Consider the following 20,770-nt stretch of genomic DNA (forward strand, 5'->3'; position numbering starts at 1 on the left):
GTTACAACTGTCTTTACATCTATATTTTGTTTACAGATAATTTTTATTATTTAAAGAAATTATTTAGAATAATTATTACAGAAAAATTAGCGACATACTCGTTGTTGATGATGGTGACAAATTAAAAACTCTATTGCAACTGAAACATTTATGAGATATTTATCAATTTGTTACTAGTTTAAAAGGAAATTGTGATGACATTTTGCGATAGTATTGCAACTAATTGATTATATATTATTTCCTAGCAAGTTAGCGACTACTTCATAACTCTACTTTCTCATTTAGAATAGCTTTGGTTTAGCGACAAAATTCCTACAAATTTGATTAAGAATTTTCAAAGATTAGCTATAGATTTACTACAAAACGAGACAAATTTGTGATCATATTAGCGGACAACTTACGACGAGTTAGGTTCAAAAAAATTCCTCGCTAATTAGCGTCAACTAAGCTTTTTATTTTGTCTACGAAGTTAGCTTGCGTTTAGCGACAAATCTGCTACAGTAGAGTTTGTCGCTAATTAGCGACTACCGTTTCGTCTATTTCTTCTATGGGGTTGAGGGTTTATGGTTTAGGGTTTAGGGTTTATAGTTTAGGGTTTAGCGTTAGGGTTTGTGGTTTATAGTTTAGGGTGTAGGATTTTGGGTTTAAGGTCTATGGTTCGGGGATAAGGGTTTATGATTTAGTGTTTATGGTTTGTGGTTTAGGATTTGGGGTTTATGGTTTCGGGTTGAGGGTTTAGGGGCTTTATAGTTTGTGGTTTATGGTTTAGGGTGTAAAGTTTAGGGTTTAGTGTTTAGGGTTTAGGGTTTGGGGTTTAGGGTTTGTGGTTTAAGGGTTTCGGGTGTAGGGTTTTGGGTTTAGGGTTTATGGTTTGGGGTTGTGGCTTTAGGGTTTGTGGTTTAGAGTTTAGGGTTTAGGGTTTAGGATTTAGGTTTTAGTGTTTATGGTTTATGGTTTATAGTTTGGGGTTGAGGGTTAATGGTTTAGGATTTAGGGTTTAGGCTTTAGTGTTTGTTGTTTAGAGTTTAGGGTTTAGGGTTCATGGTCTAGGGTTTTGGCTTTAGGGTTTGTGGTTTATGGTTTTTGGATTTAGGGTTTATAGTTTATGGTGTAGGGTTTAGGGTTTAAGATTTAGGGTTAGGGTTTGGAGTTTATGGTTTAGGATTTATCGTTTTAGGGTTTAGGGGTTAGACTTTTGGGTTGAGGGTTTAAATTTTAGGGTTTGGGGTTGTGATTTAGGGTTTAGGGTTTGGGGTTTAGTCATTAGGGTTTATAGTTTAGGGTTTCGGGTTTGTGGTTTAGGTTTTAGGATTTGGGGTTTAGGGTTTAGGGTTTATGGTTGTAGGTTGTGGGTTGAGGGTTTAGGGTTTATGGTTTAGGGTTTGTGGTTTATGGCTTAGCGAGTAGGGTTTAGTGTTTAGGGTTTATGGTTTAGGGTTGGTGGTTTATGGTTTTGTGTTTAGGCTTTAGGGTTTAGTGTTTAGCGTTTATCTTTTAGGGTTTAGGCTTTAGGCTTTGTGGTTTAGTGTTTAGGGTTTGGGGTTTATGGTTTAGTGTTTAGGCTTTAAGGTTTAGGGTTTAGGGTGTAGGCTTTAGGGTTTGTGGCTTAGGGTTTGGGATTTAGGGTTTAGGGTTTATGGTTTATGGTTTATAATTCGGTGTTGAGGGTTTACGTTTTTGGGTTTAGGGTATAGATTTTAGGTTTTAGGCTTTAGTGTTTGTTGTTTAGTGTTTAGGGTTTATGGTTTAAGGTTTAGGCTTTAGGGTTTGGGGTGTAGGCTTTAGGCTTTAGGGTTTGGGGTTTATGGTTTAGGATTTAGGGGTTTAGGATTTAGGGTTTGGTGTTTAGGGTTTAGGGGTTAGGATTTAGGCTTTAGGGTTTGGGGTTTAGGGTTTAGGCTTTAGGGTTTAGGGTTTAGGGTTTAGGGTTTAGGGTTTCTAGTTTAGGCTTTAGGCTTTAGGATTTAGGGTTTAGTGTTTAGTGTTTAGTCATTAGGGTTTGTGGTTTAGTGTTTAGGGTTTAGGGTTGATGATTTAGGATTTAGTGTTTAGTGTTTAGGGTTTAGGATCTACGGTTTAGGGTCTATGGTTTAGGCAGTAGGGTTTAGGGTTTAGAGTTTATGGTTTGGTGTTGAAGGTTTATGGTTTAGGGTTTAGGGTAGGGTTTAAGGTTTATGGTTTGGGGTTGATGGTTTATGGTTTAGCATTTAGGGTTTGTGGTTTTGGATTAAGCGTTTGGGTTTGCGGTTTATGGTTTATGGTTTCGGGTTGAGGGTTTATGGTTTAGGGTTTATGGTTTATAGTTTAGGGTTTAGGTTTAGGGTTTATGGTTTCGGGTTGAGGGTTTATGGTTTAGGTTTTAGGCTTTAGGGTTTCTGGTTTTTGGGTTTAAGGTGTAGGGTTTAGGGTTTTGGGTTTATGGTTTGTGGTTGAAGGTTTATGATTTAGGGTTTAGGGTTTAAGGTTTTGGCTTTACTGTTTGTGGTTTATGGTTTAGGGTTGAGGCTTTAGGGTTTAGGGTTTATGGTTTATGGTTTACAGTTTGGGGTTGAGGGTTTATTGTTTAGGATTTAGGGTTTAGGGTTTAGCCTTTAGTTTTTGTTGTTTAGTTTTTAGAGTTTAGGATTTAGAGTTTAGGGTATAGGAAGGCTTTAGGGTTTGTGGTTTATGGTTTAGGGATTTAGGATTTAGGATTAGTGTGTAGGGTTTAGGGTTTAAGGTTTAATGTTTAGGGTTAGGGTATGGAGTTTATGGTTTAGGGTTTATGATTTTATGGTTTAGGGGTTAGACATTCGGGGATGAGGGTGTATGGTGTTGGGTTTGGGGTTATGATATAGGGATTAGGATTTGGGGTTTAGGCATTAAGGTTTATAATTTAGGGTTTGGGGTTTGTGGTTTAGGTTTTATGATTTTGGGTTTAGGTTTTAGGGTTTAGGGTTGTCTGTTGAGGGTTGAGGGTTTAGGATTTATGGTTTAGGGTTTAGATTTTAGGGTCTAGGCTTTAATGTTTGTTGTTTAGTTTTTAGGGTTTATGGTTTAGGGTTTAGGCCTTAGGGTTTGGGGTTTAGGCTTTAGGCTTTAGGCTTTAAGGTTTGTGGTTTATGGTTTAGGGGTTTAGGATTTATGGTTTAGTGTTTAGGCTTTAGGGTTTTGGCTTTAGGCTTTAGGGTTTGGGGTTTAGGCTTTAGGGTTTAGGGTTTAGGCTTTAGGCTTTATTGTTTATGGTTTAGTGTTTAGTCTTTAGGGTTTGTGGTTCAGGGTTTAGGATTTAGGGTTGATGATTTAGGGTTTAGGGAGGGTTTATGGTTTATGATTTAGGATTTAGGATCTATGGTTTAGGGTTTATGGTTTTGGGTGTATGGTTCATGGTTTAGGGTTTAAGGTTTATGGTTTGTGGTTGAGGGTTTATGGTTTAGTGTTTAGGGTTTATGGTTTAGTGTTTAGTGTTTGTAGTTTAGGGTTTAGGGCTTAGGGTTTAGGGTTTAGGGTTTATGGATTTGGGTTTAGGGTTTATGGTTTTGGGTTTAGGGTTTATAGTTTAGGGTTTAGGCTTTAGGCTTTAGGGTTTGTGGTTTATGGTTTAGGGTGTAGGGTTTAGGGTTTAGGGTTTGGGGTTAAGGTTTATGGTTTAGGCTTTATGCTTTAGGGTTTGTGGTTTAGGGGTTTATTGTGTAGGGTTTAGGGTTTAGGGTTTAGGCTTTAGTGTTTCTGGTTTATGGTTTAGGGTGCAGGGTTTAGGTTTTATGGTTTGTGGTTGAGGCTTTAGGGTTTGTGGTTTAGGGTTTAGGATTTAGGTTTTAGGGTTTATAGTTATGGTTTCTAGTTTGGGGTTGAGGGTTTATAGTTTAGGATTTAGGGTTTAAGGTTTAGGCTTTAGTGTTTGTTGTTTAGTGTTTAAGGTTTAGGGTTTAGGGTTTAGGCATTATGGTTTATAGTTTAGGGTTTGGTGTTTGTGGTTTAGGTTTTAGGATTTGAGGTTTAGGGTTTGGGGTTAGGATTTGGGTTGAGGGTTTAGGGTTTGTGGTTTATGGCTTATGGAGTAGGGTTTAGGGTTTATGGTTTGGGGTTGGTGGTTTATGGTTTAGTATTTAGGCTTTAGGGTTTAGAGTTTAGGGTTTATCATTTAGGGTTTAGGCTTTACGGTTTGTGGTTTAGGGTTTAGGGTTTAGGGTTTATGGTTTGGGATTTATGGTTTAGTGTTTAGGTTTTAGGGTTTTGGGTTTAGGGTTTATCATGTAAGATTAAGGCTTTAGGGTTTGTGGATTTGGGTTTATGGGTTTAGGATTTAGGGTTTAGTGTATAGGATTTAGGGTTTGGGCTTTAGGGTTTGGTGTTTAGGGTTTAGGGTCTATGGTTTAGGCTTTAGGCTTTAGGCTTTATTGTTTATGGTTTAGTGTATAGGGTTTTTAGGCTTTACGCTTTAGAGTTTGTGGTTTAGTGTTTATGGTTTAGGGTTGATGATTTAGGGTTTAGGCTTTAGGCTTTAGGGTTTTTGGTTATGGTTTAGGGTGTAAGGTTTAGGGTTTAGGGTTTGGGTTTGAGGGTTTTTTGTTTAGGCTTTAAGCTTTAGGGTTTGTTGTTTAGGGGTTTAGGGTGTAGGATTTATGGTTTAGGGTTTATGGTTTGGGGTCAAAGGTTTATGGTTTAGGGTTTAGGCTTTAGTGTTTGTGGTTTATGCTTTAGAGTGCAGGGTTTAGGGTTTATGGTTTAGGCTTGAGGCTTTAGGGTTTGTGGTTTAGGGTTTAGGATTTAGGGTTGAGCATTTATGGTTTATGGTTTATGGTTTATAGTTTGGGGTTGAGGGTTTATGGTTTAGGATTTAGGGTTTAGGGTTTAGGCTTTAGTGTTTGTTATTTAGTGTTTAGGGTTTAGACTTTATGCTTTAGGGTTTGGGGTTTGGGGTTTAGGCTTTAGGCTTTAGGCTTTAGGGTTTGTGGTTTAGGGATTTAGGGATTTAGGATTTAGGGTTTATTGTTTAATGTTTAGGCTTTAGGCTTTAGGCTTTAGGCTTTAGGGTTTGGGGTTTAGGCTTTAGGGTTTAGGCTTTAGGCTTTAGGCTTTATTGTTTACGGTTTAGTGTTTAGTCTTTAGGGTTTGTGGTTTATGGTTTAGTGTTTAGGGTTGATGATTTAGGATTTAGGGTTTAGGGTTTAGGATCTATGGTTTAGGGTTTATGGTTTAGGGTATAGGGTTCATGGTTTAGGGTTTAGGGTTTGGTGTTGAGGGTTTATGGTTTAGGCTTTAGGCTTTAGGGTTTGTGGTTTATGGGTTTAGGATTTAGGGTTTAGTGTTTAGGGTTTAGGGTTTAGGGTTTATGGTTTAGGGTTTAGGGTTTAGGGTTTAGGGCGTATGGTTTAGGGGTTAAAGGTTTAGGGTTTAGGCTATAGTATTTGTGGTTTATGGTTTAGGGTGCAGGGTTTAGGGTTTAAAGTTTGGGGTTGAGGCTTTTGGGTTTGTGGATTAGGGTTTTGGATTTAGGGTTTAGGGTTTTTGGTTTATGGTTTATAGTTTGGGGTTGAGGGTTGACGGTTTTGGGTTTAGGGTTTAGATTTTCGGTTTAGGCTTTAGTGTTTGTTGTTTAGAGTTTAGGGTTTATCATGTAGGGTTTAGGGTTTAGGGTTTGGTGTTTAGGGTTTATGATTTAGGCTTTAGGCTTTATTGTTTATGGTTTAGTGTTTTGTCTTTAGGGTTTGAGGTTTAGGGTTTATGGTTTAGGGTTGATGATTTAGGATTTAGGGTTTAGGGTTTAGGATCTATGGTTTAGAGTTTATGGTTTTGTGTGTGTGGTTTATGGTTTGGGGTTGAGGGTTTATGGTTTAGGGTTTAGGGTTTATAGTTTAGTGTTTAGCGTTAGGGTTTGTGGTTTTATGGTTTAGGCTGTAGGATTTTGGGTTTAACGTTTATGGTTTGGGGTTGAGTGTTTATGATTTAGTGTTTATGGTTTGTGGTTTAGGGTTTAGAATTTATGGTTTCGGGTTGAGGGTTTAGGGGCTTTACGGTTTGTGGTTTATGGTTTAGGGTTTATAGTTTAGGGTTTAGGGTTTAAGGTTTAGGGTTTAGGGTTTAGGATTTTGGGTTTAGGGTATAGGGTTTAGGGTTTAGTGTTTATGGTTTAGGGTTTATGCTTTAGGCTTTAGGCTTTTGGGTTTAGTGTTTAGTCTTTAGGGTTTGTCATTTAGGGTTTATGGTTGATGATTTAGGGTTTAGTGTTTAGGGTATAGGGTTTAGGATCTATGGTTTAGGGTTTATGGTTTAGGCAGTAGGGTTTAGGGTTTAGAGTTTATGGTTTGGGGTTGAGGGTTTATGGTTTATGGTTTCGGGTTTATAGTTTAGGGTTTAGTATTAGGGTTTGTGGTTTATGGTTTAGAGTTTAGGGTTTAAGGTTTATGGTTTGGGGTTGATGGATTATGGTTTAGTGTTTAGGGTTTGTGGTTTTGTGTTTAGGGCGTAGGGTTTGGGGTTTAGGGTTTATGGTTTAGGCTTTAGGGTTTATGGTTTATGGTTTAGGGTTTAGGCTTTAGGGTTTAGGGTTTGCGTTTGAGGGTTTATGGTTTAGGTTTTAGGCTTTAGGGTTTGTGGTTTAGGCAGTTTTGGGTGTAGGGTTTAGGTTTTATAGTTTGCGGTTGAAGGTTTATGTTTTAGGGTTTAGGGTTTAGGGTTTTGGTCTTAGTGTTTGTGGTTTATGGTTTTGAGTGTAGGATTAGCGTTTATAGTTTGGGGTTGAGGCTTTTGGGTTTGTGGTTTAGGGTTTAGGATTTAGGGTTTAGGGTTTATGGTTTATGGTTTACAGTATGGGTTGAGGATTTATGGCTTAGGATTTAGGGTTTAGGGTTTAGGCTTTAGTTGTTGTTGTTTAGTGTTTAGGATTTAGGTTTATGGTTTAGGGTTTAGGGTGTAGGGTTTAGGCTTTAGGGTTTGTGGTATAGGGTTTAGGGATTTAGGGTTTAGGGTTAAGGGTGTAGGGTTTAGGGTTTAAGGTTTAGAGTTTAGAGTTAGGGCTTTGAGTTTATGGTTTAGGGTTTATGGTTATTGGCTTTAGGGGTTAGACATTAGGGTTGAGGGTTTATGGTTTAGGGTTTGGGGTTTTGATTTAGGGTTTAGGGTTTAGGATTTAGGGTTTAGGCATTAGGGGTTATAGTTTAGGTTTTGGGGTTTGTGGTTTAGGTTTTAGGATTTGGTGTTTAGGGTTTATGGTTTAGGGTTGTGGGTTGATGGTTTATGATTTAGGGTTTATGGTTTGGGGTTGGTGGTTTATGGTTTAGTGTTTAGGCTTTAGGGTTTAGGGCTTAGGGTTTATCGTTTAGGGTTTAGGCTTTAGGGTTTGTGGTTTAGGGTTTAGGGTCTAGGGTTTATTGTTTAGAATTTATGGTTTTGTGTTTAGGCTTTAGGGTTTATGGTTTAGGATTTATGGTTCATGCTTTATAGTTTAGGGTTTAGGGTTTAGGGTTTAGGGTTTAGATTTTAGGGTTTAGGATTTAGTGTTTGTTGTTTAGTATTTAGGGTTTATGGTTTAGGGTTTAGGCTTTATGGTTTGGGGTATAGGCTTTAGGCTTTAGGGTTTAGAGTTTGTAGTTTAGGGTTTAGGGGTTTAGGATTTAAGGTTCATTGTTTAGGATTTAGGCTTTAGGCTTTAGCCTTTAAGCTTTAGGGTTTGGGGTTTAAGCTTTAGGGTTTAAGGTTTAGGCTTTTGGCTTTATTGTTTATGGTTTAGAGTTTAGGGTTTGTTGTTTAGGGTTGATGATTTAGGATTTAGGGTTTAGGATCTATGGTTTAGGGTTTGTGGTATAGGGTTTAGGGATTTATGGTTTAGGGTTAAGGGTGTAGGGTTTAGTGTTTAAGGTTTAGAGTTTAGAGTTAGGGCTTAGAGTTTATGGTTTAGGGTTTATGGTTTATGGTTATTGGCTTTTGGGGTTAGACATTAGGGTTGAGGGTTTATGGTTTTAGGGTTTGGGGTTGTGATTTAGGGTTTAGGGTTTGTGGTTTAGGCATTAGGGTTTATAGTTTAGGTTTTGGGGTTTGTGGTTTAGGTTTTAGGTATTGGAGTTTAGTGTTTAGGGTTTAGGGTTGTGGGTTTAGGGTTTATGGTTTGGGGTTGGTGTTAGTGTTTTATGGTTTAGTGTTTAGGCTTTAGGGTTTAGGGTTTATCGTTTAGGGTTTGTGGTTTATAGTTTAGGGTTTAGGGTTTGTGGTTTAGGGTTTAGCATTTATTGTTTGGGATTTATGGTTTAGTATTTAGGCTTTAGGCTTTAGTGTTTAGGGTTTATCGTTTAGGGTTTAGGGTTGTGGTTCATGGTTTATAGTTTAGGGTTGAGTATTTAGGGTTTATGGTTTATGGTTTAGATTTTAGAGTTTAGGATTTACTCTTTGTTGTTTAGTGTTTAGGGTTTATGGTTTAGGGTTTAGGCTTTATGGTTTATGGTTTAGCCTTTAGGCTTTAGGCTTTAGGGTTTGTGGTTTAGGGTTTAGGGGTTTAGGATTTAGGGTTCATTGTTTAGGATTTAGGCTTTAGGCTTTAGGGTTTGGGGTTTAAGCTTTAGGGTTTAGGGTTTAGGCTTTTAGCTTTATTGTTTATGGTTTAGAGTTTAGAGTTTGTGGTTTAGGGTTTAGGGTTTAGGGTTGATAATTTAGGGTTTAGGGTTTAGGATCTATGGTTTAGGGTTTATGGTTTAGGGTTTAGGATTTAGGGTTTATAGTTTATAGTTTGGGGTTGAGGGTTTATGGTTTAGGGTTTAGTTTATAGTTTAGGGTTTAGTGTTAGGGTTTGTGGTTTATGGTTTAGGGTGTAGGGTTTAGGGTTTAAGGTTTAGGGTTTGGGTTGAGGGTTTATGGTTTAGCGTTTAGGGTTTATGGTTTACGGTTTAGGGCGTATGGTTTAGGGTTTATGGTTTCGGGTTTAGGGTTTATGGTTTAGGGTTAATAGTTTAGGGTTTAGGCTTTACGGTTTGTGGTTTATGATTTATGGTGTATGGTTTAGGGTTTATGATTTGGGGTTGAGGGTTTATGGTTTAGGCTTTAGGCTTTAGGGTTTAGGGTTTGTGGTTTATGCGTTTAGGGTGTAGGGTTTAGGGTTTAGGATTTATGGTTTGGTGTTTAAGGTTTATGGTTTAGGGTTTAGGGTTTAAGGTTTAGGCTTTAGTGTTAGTGGTTTTATGGTTAGGATGCATGGTTTAGGGTTTATGGTTTGGTGTTAAGGCTTTAGGGTTTGTGGTTTAGGGTTTCGGATATAGGGTTTAGGGTTTATGGTTTATGGTTTACACATTGGGGTTGAGGGTTTTTGTTTTATGATTTAGGGTTTAGGGTTTAGGCTTTAGTGTTTGTTGTTTAGTGTTTATGGTTTAGGGTTTAGTGTTTAGGCTTTACGCTTTAGGGTTAAGGGATTTAGGGTTTAGGGTGTATGGTTTATGGTTTAGGGTTTAAGGTTTAGTGTTTAGGGTTAGGGTTTGGAGTTTATGGTTTATGGTTTATGGTTTTAGGGTTTAGGGGTTAGACTTTAGGGTTGAAAGTTTATGGTTTAGGGTTTATGGTTGTGATTTAGGGTTTAGGGTTTGTGGTATATGCATTAGGGTTATAGCTTAGGGTTTGGGGTTTGTGCTTTAGGTTTTAGGATTTGGTGTTTAGGGTTTAGGGTTTAGGGTTATGGGTTGAGGGTTTAGGGTTTAGGGTTTAGGGTTTAGGGTTTGTGGTTTATGGCTTAGGGAGTAGGGTTTAGGGTTTATGGTTTAGGCTTGGTGGTTTATGGTTTAGTGTCTAGGCTTTAGGGTTTAGGGTTTAGTCTTTTATCGTTTAGGGTTTAGGCTTTAGGGTTTGGGGTTTAGGGTTTAAGGTTTATGGTTTATGGTTTAGGATTTATGGTTTATATTTAGGCTTTAGTGTTTAGGGTTTAGGGTTTATCCTTTAGGTTAGGCTTTAGTGTTTGTGGTTTAGGGTTTAGGGTTTTTGGTTTATGGTTTATAGTTTGGGGTTGAGGGTTTACGATTTAGGGTTTAGGGTTTAGATTTTAGGGTTTAGGCTATTGTTGTTTGTTGTTTAGTGTTTAGGGTTTATGGTTTAGGGTTTAGGCTTTAGGGTTTGGGATTTAGGGTTTAGGCTTTAGGCTTTAGGTTTTGTGGTTTAGGGTTTATGGGTTTAGGATTTAGGGTTTACTGTCTTTATAGGATTTAGGATTTAGGATTTAGTTTGTATGCTTTAGGGTTTGGGGTTTAGGCTTTAGGATTTAGGGTTTAGGCTTTATGCTTTATTGTTTATGGTTTAGTGTTGTCTTTAGGGTCTGTGGTTTAGGGTTTAGCTTGATGATTTAGGGTTTATGGTTTATGGTTTAGGGTTTAGGATCTATGGTTTAGGGTTTATGGTTTAGGGTTTATGGTTTGGGGTTGAGGGTTTATAGTTTAGGGTTTAGGGTTATAATTTAGGGTTTAGCATTAGGGTTTGCGGTTTATGGTATAGGGTGTATATTTTAGGGTTTAAGTTTTATGGTTTGGGATTGAGGGTTTATGGTTTAGTGTTTGGGGTTTGTGGTTTAGGGTTTAGGGCATAGGGTTTAGGGTTTAGGTTTTATAGTTTAGGGTTTAGGCTTTAGGGTTTGTGGTTTATGGGTTTAGGGTGTAGGGTTTAGGGTTTAGGGTTTAGGCTTTAGGGCTTGTGGTTTATAGTTTAGGGTGTAAGATTTAAGGTTTAGGGTTTCGGGTTGAGGGTTTAGCCTTTAGGCTTTAGGTTTATAGTTTGGGGTTGAGCGTTTATGATTTAGGATTTAGGGTTTAGGGTGTAGGCTTTAGTGTTTGTTGTTTAGTGTTAAGGGTTTAGGGTTTAGGCTTTAGTGTTTGTCGTTTAGGGTTTATGGTTTAGGGCTGAGGCTTTAGGGATTGTGGTTTAGGGTTTAGGATTTAGGGTTTACTGTCTTTACGGGATTTAGGATTTAGGTTAGGGTTTAGGGTTTAGGGAGTAGGGTTTAGGGTTTATGGTTTGGGGGTGAGGGTTTATAGTTTAGGGTTTAGGGTTATAATTTAGGGTTTAGCATTAGGGTTTGCGGTTTATGGTATAGGGTGTATTTATGGTTTATAGTTTGGGGTTTAGGGTTTACGGTTTAGGGTTTAGGGTTTAGGTTGATGATTTAGGGAGGGTTTAGGGTTTAGTCTTTTATCGTTTAGGGTTTAGGCTTTAGGGCTTGTGGTTTATAGTTTAGGGTGTAAGATTTAAGGTTTAGGGTTTCGGGTTGAGGGTTTAGCCTTTAGGCTTTAGGTTTATAGTTTGGGGTTGAGCGTTTATGATTTAGGATTTAGGGTTTAGGGTGTAGGCTTTAGTGTTTGTTGTTTAGTGTTAAGGGTTTAGGGTTTAGGCTTTAGTGTTTGTCGTTTAGGGTTTATGGTTTAGGGCTGAGGCTTTAGGGATTGTGGTTTAGGGTTTAGGATTTAGGGTTTACTGTCTTTACGGGATTTAGGATTTAGGTTAGGGTTTAGGGTTTAGGGAGTAGGGTTTAGGGTTTATGGTTTGGGGGTGAGGGTTTATAGTTTAGGGTTTAGGGTTATAATTTAGGGTTTAGCATTAGGGTTTGCGGTTTATGGTATAGGGTGTATTTATGGTTTATAGTTTGGGGTTTAGGGTTTACGGTTTAGGGTTTAGGGTTTAGGTTGATGATTTAGGGAGGGTTTAGGGTTTAGTCTTTTATCGTTTAGGGTTTAGGCTTTAGGGCTTGTGGTTTATAGTTTAGGGTGTAAGATTTAAGGTTTAGGGTTTCGGGTTGAGGGTTTAGCCTTTAGGCTTTAGGTTTATAGTTTGGGGTTGAGCGTTTATGATTTAGGATTTAGGGTTTAGGGTGTAGGCTTTAGTGTTTGTTGTTTAGTGTTAAGGGTTTAGGGTTTAGGCTTTAGTGTTTGTCGTTTAGGGTTTATGGTTTAGGGCTGAGGCTTTAGGGATTGTGGTTTAGGGTTTAGGATTTAGGGTTTACTGTCTTTACGGGATTTAGGATTTAGGTTAGGGTTTAGGGTTTAGGGAGTAGGGTTTAGGGTTTATGGTTTGGGGGTGAGGGTTTATAGTTTAGGGTTTAGGGTTATAATTTAGGGTTTAGCATTAGGGTTTGCGGTTTATGGTATAGGGTGTATTTATGGTTTATAGTTTGGGGTTTAGGGTTTACGGTTTAGGGTTTAGGGTTTAGGTTGATGATTTAGGGAGGGTTTAGGGTTTAGTCTTTTATCGTTTAGGGTTTAGGCTTTAGGGCTTGTGGTTTATAGTTTAGGGTGTAAGATTTAAGGTTTAGGGTTTCGGGTTGAGGGTTTAGCCTTTAGGCTTTAGGTTTATAGTTTGGGGTTGAGCGTTTATGATTTAGGATTTAGGGTTTAGGGTTTAGGCTTTAGTGTTTGTTGTTTAGTGTTTAGGGTTTAGGGTTTAGAGTTTAGAATTTAGGGTTTAGGGTTTATGGTTTAGGGATTTATGGTTTAGGGTTTAAGGTGTAGGGTTTATGGTTTAGTGTTTATGGTTTGGTGTTAAGGCTTTAGGGTTTGTGGTTTAGGGTTTCGGATATAGGGTTTAGGGTTTATGGTTTACACATTGGGGTTGAGGGTTTTTGTTTTATGATTTAGGGTTTAGGGTTTAGGCTCTAGTGTTTGTTGTTTAGTGTTTATGGTTTAGGGTTTAGTGTTTAGGCTTTTAGCTTTAGGGTTAAGGGATTTAGGGTTTAGGGTGTATGGTTTAGGATTTAGGGTTTAAGGTTTAGTGTTTAGGGTTAGGGTTTGGAGTTTATGGTTTATGGTTTATGGTTTTAGGGTTTAGGGGTTAGACTTTAGGGTTGAAGGTTTATGGTTTAGGGTTTATGGTTGTGATTTAGGGTTTAGGGTTTGTGGTATAGGCATTAGGGTTATAGCTTAGGGTTTGGGATTTGTGGTTTAGGTTTTAGGATTTGGTGTTTAGGGTTTAGGGTTTAAGGTTATGGGTTGAGGGTTTAGGGTTTAGGGTTTAGGGTTTAGGGAGTAGGGTTTAGGGTTTATGGTTTAGGCTTGGTGGTTTATGGTTTAGTGTCTAGGCTTTAGGGTTTATGGTTTTGTCTTTTATCGTTTAGGGTTTAGGCTTTAGGGTTTGGGGTTTAGGGTTTATGGTTTATGGTTTATGGTTTAGGATTTATGGTTTAGTATTTAGGCTTTAATTATTAGGGTTTAGGGTTTATCGTTTAGGTTAGGCTTTAGTGTTTGTGGTTTAGGGTTTAGGGTTTTTGGTTTATGGTTTATAGTTTGGGGTTTAGGGTTTACGGTTTAGGGTTTAGGGTTTAGATTTTAGGGTTTAGGCTATTGTGTTTGTTGTTTAGTGTTTAGGGTTTATGGTTTAGGGTTTAGGCTTTAGGGTTTGGGATTTAGGATTTAGGCTTTAGGCTTTAGGTTTTGTGGTTTAGGGTTTATGGGTTTAGGATTTAGGGTTTACTGTCTTTACGGGATTTAGGATTTAGGTTGTATGCTTTAGGGTTTGGGGTTTAGGCTTTAGGATTTAAGGTTTAGGCTTTATGCTTTATTGTTTATGGTTTAGTGTTGTCTTTAGGGTCTGTGGTTTAGGGTTTAGGGTTTAGGTTGATGATTTAGGGTTTATGGTTTATGGTTTAAGGTTTAGGATCTATGGTTTAGGGTTTATGGTTTAGGGTTTATGGTTTGGGGTTGAGGGTTTATAGTTTAGGGTTTAGGGTTATAATTTAGGGTTTAGCATTAGGGTTTGCGGTTTATGGTATAGGGTGTATATTTTAGGGTTTAAGTTTTATGGTTTGGGGTTGAGGGTTTATGGTTTAGTGTTTTGTGTTTGTGGTTTAGGGTTTAGGGCATAGGGTTTAGGGTTTAGGTTTTATAGTTTAGGGTTTAGGCTTTAGGGTTTGTGGTTTATAGTTTAGGGTGTAAGATTTAAGGTTTAGGGTTTGGGGTTGAGGGTTTAGCCTTTAGGCTTTAGGGTTTGTGGTTTATGGGTTTAGGGTGTAGGGTTTATCGTTTAGGGTTGAATATTTATGGTTTAGGGTTTAGGCTTTAGTGTTTGTTGTTTATGGTTTATGGTTTAGGGTGCAAGGTTTAGGGTTTATGGTTTAGGGCTGAGGCTTTAGGGTTTGTGGTTTAGGGTTTAGGATTTAGGGTTTAGTGTTTATGGTTTATGGTTTATAGTTTGGGGTTGAGCGTTTATGATTTAGGATTTAGGGTTTAGGGTTTAGGCTTTAGTGTTTGTTGTTTAGTGTTTAGGGTTTAGGGTTTAGGGTTTAGAATTTAGGGTTTAGGGTTTATGGTTTAGGGATTTATGGTTTAGGTTTTAAGGTGTAGGGTTTATGGTTTAGGGTTTAAGGTTTTGGGTTTAGGGTTAGGGTTTGGAGTTTATGGTTTACGGTTTATGGTTTTTGGGTTTAGGGGTTAGACTTTAGGGTTGAGGGTTTACAGTTTAGGGTTTGGGGTTGTGATTTAGGGTTTAGAGTTTGGGGTTTAGGCATTAGGGTTTATAGTTTAAGGTTCCAGGTTTGTGGTTTAGGTTTTAGGATTTGGGGTTTAGGGTTTAGGGTTTAGGGTTGGGTGTTGAGGGTTTAGGATTTAAGGTTTATGGTTTGGGGTTGGTGGTTTATGGTTTAGTGTTTAGGCTTTAGGGTTTAGGGTTTATTGTTTAGGGTTTAGGCTTTAGGGTTTGTGGTTTAGGGTTTATGGTTTAGGGTTTATGGTTTGGGATTTATGGTTTAGTTTTTAGGCTTTAGGGTTTATGGTTTATCATTTAGGGTTTAGGGTTTATGGTTTATTTTTTATAGTTTGGTGTTGAGGGTTTACGATTTAGGGTTTAGGGTTTAGATTTTAGGGTTTATGCTTTAGTGTTCGTTCTTTAGTGTTTAGGGTTTATGGGTTAGGGTTTAGGCTTAAGGGTCTGGGGTTTAGGCTTTAGGCTTTAGGCTTTAGGGTTTATGGTTTATTGTTTAGGGGTTTAGGATTTAGGGTTCAGTGTTTAGGCTTTAGGCTTTAGGCTTTAGGCTTTAGGTTTTGGGGTTTAAGCTTTAGGGTTTAGGGTTTAGGCTTTAGACTTTATTGTTTGTGGTTTAATGTTTAGTCTTTAGGGTTTAGGGTTTAGGGTTGATGATTTAGGGTTTACGGTTTAGGTTTTAGGATCTATGGGTTAGGGTTTATGGTTTAGGGTGTAGGGTTTAGGGTTTAGGGTTTATGGTTTGGATTAAGGGTTTATGGTTTAGGGTTTAGGGTTTATAGTTTAGGGCTTAGCGTTAGGGTTTGCGGTTTATGGTTTATGGTGTAGGGTTTAGGGTTTAAGGTTTATGGTTTGGGGTTGAGGGTTTATGGATTAGTGTTTAGGGTTTATTGTTTAGGGTTTAGGGCAGAGGCTTTATGGTTTAGGGTTTATGGTTTCGGGTTTAGGGTTTAGGGTTTAGGGTTTATGGTTTAGAGTTAGGGTTTATAGTTTAAGGTTTAGGGTTTGTGGTTTATGGTTTAGGTTGTATTCTATAGGGTTTAGGGTTTAGGGTTTAGGGTTTATGATTTATGGTTTAAGGTTTAGGGTTTAGGGTTTATTGTTTAGGGTTTAGGCTTTATGGTTTGTGGTTTATGGTTTAGGTTGTAGGGTATAGGGTTTAGGGTTTGGGGTTGAGGGTTTATGGTTTACGCTTTAGGCTTTAGGGTTTGTGGTTTAGGGGTTTAGGGTGTAGGGTTTAGGGTTTAGGATTTAGGGTGTATGGTTTGGGGTTGAAGGTTTATGGTTTAGGGTTAAGGGTTTAGGGTTTAGGCTTTAGTTTTTGTGGTTTATGGTTTAGGGTGCAGGGTTTAGGGTGTATGGTTTGGGGTTGAGGCTTTAGGGTTTGTGGTTTAGGGTTTAGGGTTTATTGTTTATGGTTTACACATTGGGGTTGATGGTTTTTGGTTTAGGATTTAGGCTTTAGGCTTTAGGCTTTAGTGTTTGTTGTTTAGTGTTAAGGGTTTAGGGTTTAGGCTTTAGGGTTTAGGCACTACTAGAAATAGTGCTTTTTCGGAAAAAAATTTCAAACGAAATTTATTCCGTCTGAATGACTTTTTAATTTCGGACAAATTTTAGACAAATTTTGAACAACTTTTAGTGGAGAAATTGGAATAATATATTCTATCCTAAATTTGTCTAAATTTTGTCCCAAATTTTGGCGCCAATTTTTTTTGGATGGCGCTAAAATTTTCATAGAGATTAGCAACACATTTTGGACAAAAACTATAATTCATCTGTATTCCATCTGAATATGCACAGTAACTTTAGACGGATTTGGGACGCATTTTGAAAAATATTAATTCTATCCCAAATTTGTCTAAAATTTGTCTTAAATGCTTTACTATAGCTTACCCTTCGAAGTAGCTAAAATTTTTTCGCGCAAATTTGGGATGAAAATAACATCATTTGTAAATTCTGTTTGACAGTGCATCAGTTTTCAAACGAATTTCAAATGTTTATTGAAAAATTTTAACATTTAGTATAAAAATATTGTTTATATTTTAAATTAGTCTATTATTTTTTAATTTATTCTTTTAATTATTTACGTTATAATAATTCAAAATTTAAGACAAAGTGTATCTAAAAGAATCACATATATAAAAACTTAAATGTATTAACAGGCCTAGGTAGGCCTGACAGGTCTATAAGGCTATTTAGTGAATTTGGGCCTGGCCTATTAACATAATAAGGCTTTTATAAGAGTCTGAGCCTGTGCCTATTTTATAACAGGTCAGGCCAGGCCAAGCCAAACACAAGCCAGGCTACAGGCCCCTGGCAGGCCGCCTGACCTTTTTCCTCCCCTAAACATTCCTAGGGGTGGAAACAGGCCAGGCCAGGCCAGGTTTTGTTCTTAACAGGCCTGGTCTGTTATGTAGTCAATTGGCTTGAACCTGGCCTGCAGCCTGCTATAGGTTTTTTTCAAAGTACTAAGCCTGGCTTGTCCTGAAGCCTGTTAAAAGGTCTGATATTTTTTTTTTACAAAAATAAAAATATTATTTAAAAAAATTATTTTTAATAAACATATTTATATTTAATATGTGATATTTAATATTTATAAAAAATATTTATATATGTAGTTATGTATTAACAGGCCCAGGCAGGCTTGACAGGTCTATAAGGCTAATTAGTGAACTTGGGCCTGGCCTATTAACATAATAAGGCTTTTATAAGAGCATGAGCCTGTGCCTATTTTATAATAAGCCAAGCCAGGCCAGGCCAAACACAGGCCAGGCTACAGGCCCCTGGCAGGCCGCCTGACCTTTTTCCACCCCTAAACATCCCACATTTTTTAAAATTTAAAAATGAATGAATTGATTAAATTAAAGATAATTATTTGAGTTCATTGATATATTGATAAATAAAATCTTACGTATTTTGAAAGTAATCTTTATAGTATTATATTTGATTTCTGAATTGTTATTTTATCTCAAATATTTTATAAAATTATTATATTACTCATGTATATTTTACCTAATCCTAATAATTTCTAATAAAAATCCTAATATCCCAAATTTCCTAATTTACTACCCTAAATCCCTAAACACACGCACACAACACTCAGAGGAGGGGAAACAGAGAAGGGAAAAGGGGGAGCTCGATTGAGAAGAGGGGAAGAGAGGAGGGGACGACGCGGCTGGGTCCTTACTGCCATCACCGTTGTCGTTGAGGCGCCGGAGGAGAGAAAGATTTGCTTTGCAGAGGCGTTGAGGGAGACAGACGTGACGCGAGGAAGAGGAGCTCGTCTTCGTTGCCGCCGTTGCTGCGCCTTGCTGCCGCTGCCGTTGATGGAAGCCACCACCATCGTTGGGAGGAACCAAACAGGGAGAGGAGGTCGCCGTTGATACTACCGCAGAAAGGAAGGAAGCAACGCGTGTGAGGAAGTGACGCAACAGAGGAGGAGCCGTTCCTCTGCCGCCACTGGAATTCCTGGTCGCCGCTGGAATTCATGGTGAGTTAATCATGCCTAGCTACCATAATCACCACCTCTGAACCTTATTTGCTCTGTAACAACCCTGCGCTTGCTTCTAATGTTCTTGACTCTGTTGAGTTTGCTGGAATTATCACAGTTGAAGCTTGTCACCAGAGAAGGCAAGTTGTTGCGCCATCCTTTTCATTCTGACATCGATTCTCCCGTTCAAAACCCTGTAACACTTCTACTCTTGTTCTGTTTAGAATTGTTTCTCTGTTATATTCTTATTTTAATTACGGTAGCCAATATCTTTGTTTTAGTATTGCTGTGTTCTGCCGAAAATGTCTAAATTGTTGCTATGATCATGGTTGGTGCCGCTGCCTCTGTCCCGGTTACGTTGGAATTGTCGCTGCTACTGTTGCCACGAATGGGGATAAAGGGGCTTTTTGAGTTAAATAATACGATTGCGACATCGAGGTAGGGGGTTTAAATTTTAAACAGTTTTAATTTAAGAATGCCTATAAAGTTTATTGAATAACTGTAAATAGGTTGAATTATTATGAGTAATTGATTGGTTGTGTGGATGTTGAATTGTGGCTGTGAATTGATTGAAATTGTGGATTTTGTGGAATTGATTGATCATGGGTGGAATATGAATTGTTGATGAGCGATTGATGAAAATTCTAAATTTTGATGGATTATGTTGGATTTGTTGCTGTTGAGCTGGTTATATGATTATTGTATCGGTGATGGATTTAGTTGATGATTGAATGGAATTGGGTTTAGAGAATGTTTAAAGGATTGAATTTGAGATGTTGAATTGCTTGCTGAAAAATCCGAGGTTTGAAATTAAATGGCAACTTTGAAAGTGAACCAGCAACTTAATAGAGATTGGAATGTTATGAGAAAAAAAGCTAAGCATACTACAACAAGTATAGTTATTAATATTCAATTTTGAAGATTTCGTTTTAACTAGAGAATTAGTTATGATTTTTCAAAGATGAATTGTAAAATCTGATTTTCTGCATTACTTCTAAACGAAGTCAGAAACTTTGGAAAGCTATAACTAATTCTGTAATGATCGGAATTGCATGGGACCAAGTCTGAATTAAACTTGGGAATATATGGAGCTGGACTGGAAAATTTGAGGCCTTTTCATTAAATACACAATTTATGGCGAATTTTTAAAGTTAGGTCGATAAATTTGTTCTGCAGCAGAAAAGTTCAAACAGGGCAGCAACTTGTTTGTTGTACTGTGACTCCTACGAGCTGAGTTTTGGAACGAAACTAATTTTGTTTTAAAATTTGATTAACTTGGTTTATTTGTCTAAAACTTCAGAATTTTAGGAGTTAAGGATTGGGAGTTGTGAATTTTTGAAAGTTAATGATTTAAGCTGGAAAGAACCAGTTTTCAGCAAGTTATGCACCAACTTCCAATGCTTGTAACTCTTAGAATTGAATAGCAATTGGGTTGCAACCAAGACACACTTGTTGCTAGATAAGTTAGGAGTTTTCAAACCAAACTTTTGCCTAATTGAAGTTTTGTAGTAAAAGTTATACAAGTTGAAAGATACTAAGATTGTTGGTTTCTACAATAAATGTAAAAAAGTAGTTTACTTTTGTTAGGTGACTTTACCTAATTGAATGCATGTCTAAAATTGCTTAACCTGAAAGTGCATTAAAGTTAAACTTTATAAATATGTTCTTGTGTGAGAGATTTTATTTCTGGTACTAAAATTTTATGAGAGCAATATTTATACAATAAGTTCTTTCTGGATCGCTTCCGCAATGCCACAGAGTAAATTAAGAGGGTACAAATGAAGTGAAATGATTGGCTCACTTGTAACAGAATCGATCTTGTGGATTGTAATGTTATTATTATCTATCTTGTTTCAGATTTTGTTGATTGGACTTGGAAGGAGTTCAATTTGATTTCTTTTAAATTAAGAGGATACAAAACTCTTACCACTAATGCTTTCTTTTATTGTCACGATTTGATTGGAAGATAGCAACAATGATAGCAAAGGGTTGCAGTGAAGGCAAAGCGTCTCGAATTTTATATGTGTCTGGTAAAGAGGTTAGCTTTTATTGGGTTTCTTTCCTACATCCTGGTATTGTAGTTTGGGATAATATTTGATTTTTCTGATGTGGGAACTAAAATGAAGTTTAACATTTGATTTGTGACTGTGCCTTGGGTTTAGAGTCAGTTAACCTTCTCTAATTTGGTTGCATTTATTTTGTTTTGTGACATGTGACAGAGCCTTGAGAAAATTGGTAACAGAGCATAACGCCTTAGGATTAAATCAGATATATATTTATATTTAAGTGTTGATATTAAGGTGGAAATCTAGATTTTTTCTGATTAGTTTTGCTGCTAGCATTCTTCTTGCTATATTATTTTCTGTTTTATATATGGATTTTTTTTTTAAGTTATTGTTTGGGTCCTATTAAGCGATTATTTTATGTAATAGCCTTAACTTGCGAGAACTGTATGGTGAAGTCTAAATACTTGTCTGCTTTTTTATCTTAATTTAGTTTTCGGGACATATTGAAGAAAGCTCAGCTTCTTTCCCCTCGTGCTATGATTGTTGATTCAATACAAACTCTTGATCCTATTAACACTGTTAGTAGTTTTCCTTCAACTCTATTAACACTTTTCTTTTTCTATCATTTGCCAATGTCTTTGAATTTTTGTTTTGATTTATGTATTCTCTAGTAGTCAGAGCAAAAGGTTAAGTTGAATGATGCTGAGCACAAGTTAAAAGATCAAGGACGTCAACTAAAGGTTCAACAGAAAAGAATTGGTTCTACTAAAAAGACAATTCATGCTTTGTATAAGAAGTTGAATCTCCCACTTCCTTCAACTTTGTCTGATCCTGCAGAAGATGAGCTTGGGACAGGCTCTAGTGA

General features: G+C 37.3%; 1 long non-coding RNA gene across 1 annotated transcript; it reads left to right on the plus strand.

Annotated features, from left to right (window-relative positions):
* On the plus strand, positions 19,666-20,397 carry LOC110266646. The gene is made up of 2 exons (XR_002354109.1): positions 19,666-19,937; positions 20,119-20,397. It is a non-coding gene; the product is annotated as an uncharacterized LOC110266646 (long non-coding RNA).

This window comes from Arachis ipaensis, chromosome B09 (genome assembly GCF_000816755.2).
Source record: "Arachis ipaensis cultivar K30076 chromosome B09, Araip1.1, whole genome shotgun sequence".
Classification (NCBI taxonomy): Eukaryota; Viridiplantae; Streptophyta; class Magnoliopsida; order Fabales; family Fabaceae; genus Arachis; species Arachis ipaensis.